The 7,576-nt window shown below is 43.9% G+C and overlaps 1 long non-coding RNA gene across 2 annotated transcripts in view; it reads left to right on the forward strand.

Annotated features, from left to right (window-relative positions):
• LOC138284223 (uncharacterized) overlaps positions 1-7,326 on the forward strand; it is a 120,611-nt gene extending 113,285 nt beyond the window's left edge. For both annotated transcript variants that reach the window (XR_011201363.1, XR_011201362.1), the window contains one exon: positions 5,841-7,326. This is a non-coding gene — a long non-coding RNA (uncharacterized lncRNA). The remainder of the gene's footprint in view (positions 1-5,840) is intronic.
• Positions 7,327-7,576: the final 250 nt, after the last annotated feature.

Genomic DNA, 7,576 nt, shown 5'->3' on the forward strand with positions numbered 1-7,576 from the left:
TGCTGCCGTTTGAGATTGTGCCCATATATAAAACATTATCTTTTTAAAACGTGACTGAATGATTAACTACACCAATATATTTTAGGGCGACAAGTGCAAGAGAGATAGAGTAAAAGTACAAGTCTGCTGAAGGACAGAAAAATCATCTCTACCTGACACACACACCAACATGTTAGAATAAAGATACAGGAAGTGAAAGCCGTGCCTACACTTCGCAAAATCAGAGGAACAGCAAGTTATGTTTATACCAAATTAGTATTTACAAGTGCACCATTGTCATGCAACTCTACCTTTCGAAAGTGTGATGTGCATATGCAATTGTTCCTTTTTTATGAAACTTCTACTTTAGGCAGATAAAACAGGATTGGTCCACTTTCCAAGCACCAATATGTGATGTGGAATGATGTGTAGCCATTGACATAGACCTGAGAATTCAGGAAATCTGGCGTTCAGCGTTAGCTCCTACCGCAAATGTTACAATACTAAGGGGCATATTTATACTCTGTCTGCGCTGAATGCGCGTCAAAAATGTTGAGGCACAGTTGGCGCAAACCTTGCACCATATTTATCCAATAACGCCTGACCCCACGAACGCCAAAATTCCGCCATGTGCATCATTTTCTGGATGCTGGAAACCGCCTTGCGTTAATGACATGTAAGGGAGGCGTTCCCGTCCCAAAAATTACTTAAACACCTGTGCGCCATATTTATGCTACCACGTAAAAATCCAGCACTGCCGGGAGGCGGAGGCGGAAAATGGCGCACAGCCCGATTTGCGTACAAAATAACGCATGGATCAGGGCAGGCATTAAAATAGGGCAAACACACCACTACTTCAGGAAAACACACACAAGCAACAGCAGAGCTCCAAAAGGAAGACATGAAGGTGCTTTTTATCCAGCATGCGCGAAGATGCAGAGCACAGGACCAACAACAGCAGCTTCCACAACACCAGCAGGGACCCCAAAGGCAACGCAGAAAGCAGGAGAGGATATTCCGCACCAGGACAATCCTTCTGGGACTCCGGCAACAAGACATCATCCAGAGGTACAGACTCAACTGGAAAGCCATTCAGCAGCTGCTGCGTAACATTGAGCCACAGTTGGCACCCAGCTTGCAGACACCCCACATCATTCCACCAGAGACCAAGCTGCTAGCTGTCCTCCACATGTTGCAAGTGGCTCCTTTCAAACCACTGGTGCCCCGGTTGCTGGGATCTCACAGCCCTCATTTGTTGCCTTCCTACCCAAGATATTGGATGCCATCATCTCCCTCAAAACATAAGCTTCCCCAACACACAGCTGAAGCAGCAGGAGACCAAACATGGCTTCTATCAAATAAACGGCTTCCCACACGTGCTTGGTGCCATTGACTGCACACATGTACGCTGCAACCGAACATCTATACCGCAACAGGAAGCACACACACTCCGTCAATGTGCAGGCCATTGTCGATCACTGGGGATTGATCACCAATATCGTGGCGAAGTATCCTGGGAGTGTACATGATTCATTCAACTTCCGCCACTGCACCATCAATCAACCCTTCCAGGATGGACGATATGGAAATGGCCTAATTGTTGGTAAGTACAGAAACCTACTTATATACACACAGGACAGCAACCCTGTACAACACACAGTACATACACCACTACATTGACACATGGCCAGGAAGACACTGAGGTTGTGACACTGCTAGGCATGTTTGAATTCCTGACCCAATGGGATACACACCTATGGACAAATGACAGATCCAAATAACAACAGATGCCACTCCACAGACACAAGAGAACAATTTAAAACAACACAATGACAATGACAGGGCCTTAACTGGCAGTACAACTTGGAAGATTAATCTTTCAATATCACATAAATAACACTCAATCAAACATCCAACCAATAAAAACTGTGTAAGGGGTGTGCAATGTGTTTTGCTGCAGGTCAAACACCATGAGACACATAGCATGATGATGATGACTCTAATGAAGGTGACATGGAATCATTGAGGCAGTACCAATATCTCACATCACTCCTGCTCTGACATTGCCCACTACCAAAAGCAAGTGGACTGTGCTAAGAACACATATTGATGTCATAATATTGAAAGTGCACATTGCTGCACATACGGTTTGATACAATTACACATATACACAACAGATGTACAGGCATATGGACCTTCTGACACTCAAAACGTCAACCTCACAGCCAAGTTAGCCAGCTGAACTGGACCAGGTTCAATAGTATAGGTACACGTTTGAACATGAGTCAACTCGGCAAGGGCAGAGAAATAGGTCTGCAGAGAACTTGTCACACATGGGATATTTGTGCATTGTCAATTGTCAACAATTCAGTGCTGACAACTTATGGAGATGTGTTGTACATTGTCACCTAGCCAAATCAAAGGTCCTCACTGATGTTTAACAAATTCCATTGCATATGTTAAATTGGATGGGATGTCCAGGCCATATAGATGCAACCGTGTTACCACCACTGTTGAATTGATTCTGTGTATGGAAGTATCATGTCACCCCCAGTTAAGACACATGGACACCTCTTTCACATGGCATAATGCAAGGGAGTACACAATGTAGTGCAACTCTACAAAAATACCGCTGACATCCAGTTCAATCAGCCAAACACCAGTTCAGATAATGAAACAACCCAGTGCTGATGGTACATCCTAGAAGCCTAGGATTCCACACAATAACACAAACACAGATGAGTCACAGACAACACAAGAGAACAACTGCCATGCAAAGTGATAATCATGGAGCAAGCAACATCAAAAATGTCTCACTCATTTTCTCTTTCAGCTGATCAGGAGTATGGGATCCAGCCATGGATCATGACCCCATTTCCAAACCCAAACACAGTATCAGAGCGTGCCTATAATGAGGCACATTGGAGGACACGCACCATAGTTGAGAGGACTTTTGGCATCCTGAAGTCAAGATTCAGGTGCCTCGACATCACCGGAGGCAGCCTCCTATACTCACCAGAAATGGTCTGCAAGATCATTTTGACCTGTGCCATCCTGCACAACATTTGAGTAAGGCGGAACATTCCCCTCTATAACCCAGACCCACAAATGGCTGAAGAGGAGGAAGAGGAGGACGTTGTCCATCAACATGAGGGGGACCATCCAAACACAGCTACAGGATTGCGTCGGAGACAACACATTGTCCAAAACTTCTTTTAACTATAGTCACCATCACCACTGTCTTACCATATGTAATTAAACACCTATTCTAATCACTATATCATGGTCTGGGTAATCATTTTTGCATCACATTATCCCTAAGATTCATAATCAGAGTGTAGCCTTATGGAGCATTGCAGAAATACATATTAGGATACTGAAAAGTCCACATCACATTTGATGGGTATGAATGTACAGCCAACTTCACACACACTGTAAATGACATATATCCTGTCCATTTCACATTTGAAGAGCAATAGCAGAGGACCACAGCTATTTCACACATACATGTTGGCAACATGGTTCATTGCAGCATATGGAACACAACAAAGACACCATCATTCAATATGGAAAGAAATGCCTCATACATGAGGCAGTGGATGTGCTATTGCATAGGTGACGGGAATGTATGACCAGACCCTTGACAGCAGTAAGTGTGACATCAGCTATATTTGCAAGGAGAAGGTGTGACTAGAAATCCATGTAAGCAGCAAACGGATAGCACTAGTTCCCCAGGCATGACTAGCATTGCTCACAAGACATCCACTGCACATGCCATCCCAGGTCATAAGTCCTGCCATTGCCATGTTTTCTGTCTCCCCCCACCCTTCTCGAGGGGGGCCTGGAAATTGACTATTTGTACCCAGATAATCCCTCACCTACACACACCCTGACTCACATTCTGACTCCAGTGTGCTTCCCTCTCTAGTATGGTATGCCATAGTCATTGTTCAGCTGTCTGCATGGACTTCTGGTCGGATAATGAACTGCCTTGTAGTCTGTAGGACCTGTAATCACCTGTCCATTGCTTCCCATGTGAAAGGTACTGTTGGCCCTTTGAACTTGATTCTCACCTACAGGACTTGTGAGAGACTGAGGCTGCACATACCTGTGAGCACCTCCATGCAGACCAGCCATTTGAACATGCACTGCCCTTGCAGCTGCCTGGAACAGCATAGAAACTGCCATTATATGTATATCACTTTTATGCATTACCGTATAAATCACTTGTGTAACACAGGCCTTGGGTTATTGTGTAACATTGCAGCACACAGGACAAAAACAGTATACATTTTCCACAGTGTTGTTCCAGCTTTGACCAGTCTCAGTCTGCTCACTGCGTATTTGCCTTGTTGATTTTTGTTCCTGATTGACCCTGCATCCTGTTAGCCTGACTGGTTCCTGTCTGCGTTATCATAAAGGTTCCCTGTGGCAACATTTGTCTCATAGTTGTTTTCCATGCCCTCACTTTCCTCCTGGGGTATTGTGTCAGGTAGGTCTACAATGAATACTCAGATACATTGTATAGCATAATCAGTTTACTTATCATATCATGGGGTGGAACTTGTCTTCAAATAGCCTAATCACGGCCCATCCATTGTCTGGGTTTCATGTATGCATGAGTGACAAAAAGTAACAGTGTACCATGGCTGTATGCATGGATTGGGTTTGGTGCCTCCAGCACAACAAACAAGGTTAGATAATGTGCATGAAATGTCAACACATGTTTGTACCCTGACGGTCCACACACTGATTCACATCGGCCCCAACATATTGAAGGGGCTTGCATGGTGAATAGCTATCAGATCAATCAGCACAGAGGCACAGAGGCTGCAGTGGGAATTTTAGAGGCTACCCTGTGTACAAATGTTGTGATGAAACCTGCCGGTTTAAAATTCCTGATCCATTAACTTTGTGAGCACACCAAGGTTGCCCTGTTGTCAGTCTCATAAAACATCTGCAGTGCCATAGCTGGACTATCCACATGTGTTCTTCTCAATTCCTCTTCGGCTTTCGTTCAATTCACCTATGAAGGATATTTTGTTAATGCAGGGAATCACTCCACAAACTCATGACTAGACCTGCACGTAACTGTGACAACATGGACCCCAATAATGACACAGACTACACATGGTCCCACACACTTGAACTGGACACCTTTGTGCAATTAACCACTGGAAATATGTGAACAGGTGCTGCTTGATCTGCTGGTCCTCCACTGCCACAGGAGAAACATAGGTCATTTATACGACTCAAACTGTGGAGTGACATTACATTTGTGGATTGGTTTTGGGACTCGGTGTCACAAACACCGTACCAACATAGCATTTTCCAAGGCCTGACTCATGGGTAGTATCGAAACAAGCGACCAGGAAGTGGAATCCAACATTCCAGGACAGGTGTTGGCTTAGTCTTGGAACATTGCCATGATCAACCATACACAGACATGTAAATCTGTAAATCACTTGTCCAAAACTAGGATACCCACCCATGATTAGCGAACTGCATTCCATCCTTGCAATTCCATTTACAAATCACAGATCTTGTGGCCCTTGATTGTCATCCAGAAGATAGTCATTAGTTGGCCTGTCACATGTGGAGGACTTGCAGCATTTTTCACGTGAAAAATGGCTGAACAATGATGCATAGGTCATTTAAGTTGCTACACATCTTTTAGAACATTGCTGTGCTGTTAGATAGGACATGTGTAGGCTGCGTTGGCATGTACTTCCTCAGGGTGAATCTGTGATCTGTATGGTGATATGGCCTGTTTCAGCTACATTAGATGTATTGTCTGATTTTCTTCAGTAGCTATATCACACAATGAAGTACCTAATGTTTGGCTTTATCTTTTTTAACAGCAGCCAATATGAATGCCATCAAGATTCGGAGTTTCAGCGCCGGGCGATGTGTTACCGCCACATTCTGGATGTGGAGTCTGGGTTCCACCACATGGCAAGGCATTATCGCCATGAAAGAGCCTCCGGAGTGTGGAGGGCATTTGCCCAAGGGGGCCCTTTGGTGTCCACAACAGCCGCCACCACCAGCACCACCACTACCACCCCGGTGGCACCAAGCATATCAGGCACTACTGCAGGACCATTGACCTCCACTGCTCCCGGACCTATGACAGCACCACCTGCACCTCCCCCTACAAGCATGGCCCCAACAACCGGACAAACATCTACAACTGGCACCCAGACCACCCCTGCTGCAGTCATTGACCCTGCAGATTTCCAAAGGATGCAACGTGACATGCAACGTATGTTGAGGAGAATGAACAGGCTGCATCAGGAGGTGTCACAAATTAATAAGACGGTGCGTGCCATCAAGAAGACCCTGTGGAGGGCGAACTTGTGAAAATTATACACTCTGCCTTGAATCCTTCTCCTCCCTCCTCTTTCCTGGTTCTTTTAATTAGTGGGTTTAGGGGGCTTATTGTTAGGTTAGAATGGGCTGTGAGTTTAGTTAGTAGTAGTGGGTTGGGGGTAAGATAATTTAAAATGTTTTTTTATTATGTGTGTGGGTGGGTGTTGGATGATGTTGAGGTTTTGGTGTTTAAAAAAAAAAATATATATATATATATATAAAAATACAAAAAAATATATATTTGTTTAGTATAAGATAGTATGTGTTTAGGTTAGTATATGTTGTCCTCCATGTGTCCCATCTTATAAGGGGGGTTTAGGGGCTGATGTTTAGAGTGTTTAGTTAAATGTGATAAGCAAGTTTAGCTTAGGTTAGTTAGGGCCTGTTGTGGGTAATGTGTAGTTAGGATATAGGTTCGGTTAGTTAAGGTGTTCTCCCAGGTTTTATCTTCCTTTTTTACTGGTAAATAAATATTTAGGTACTCCTTTACAGTATGTGTCAAATGCTTGGGGATCAGGGCCTTGCCATGGCTGAACAACATCTCTTTAGTATTTGCATTTGTATCCCATCCTGCAACCAATTCCCAAATGAGCTGTCACATTGGCAGCTACACCAGAGCAACTTTGCTAAAATTCTGCCATACATTACACCCACCACTCAAGGTTACTATGGATTCCAATGTGTTGTTAATTTCTGATGTATGTTTTCAATCTCACATACTTTGGGACCAGATTTGGTATTGAGGACACTGTGTTACGTCTGCCTGCAGCCTGATGTTCAAGTGAAGCCTTATATGGTGAGTGGTGGTATGATCTCATGTAGTATGGTATACATACCTCACACCTATCATTTGTTACATAGTTCAGCCAGGTTACTTATTTGCACATATACTCATACATATCCATTCCTGCTGTATGGTGTGTGTGGGGAAAATTTTGGGCCAAATGGGACATACGTAAAGATTGTCTTGAAGAACAATTTGAAGACAATACATTTTGGCTTAGACATCCCTTGAGGAAGACTTATTCTGTCCAACACATCATTATACTGTATAGTTTCTATTTACCTGGGAATTAACCCTCAGGAAGGGCAGATGATGGTACAATCCAGAACACAGTGCATAGTTATCAGCCCACATTCTTTCATGGCAGTTTTAATAACATTCTATAATCATTGACATGAGGCAAACATCACTGATCTCCGTAACGGTTGATGTGTCACATTACAC

This window comes from Pleurodeles waltl, chromosome 3_1 (assembly GCF_031143425.1).
Source record: "Pleurodeles waltl isolate 20211129_DDA chromosome 3_1, aPleWal1.hap1.20221129, whole genome shotgun sequence".
In the NCBI taxonomy this organism is placed as follows: Eukaryota; Metazoa; Chordata; class Amphibia; order Caudata; family Salamandridae; genus Pleurodeles; species Pleurodeles waltl.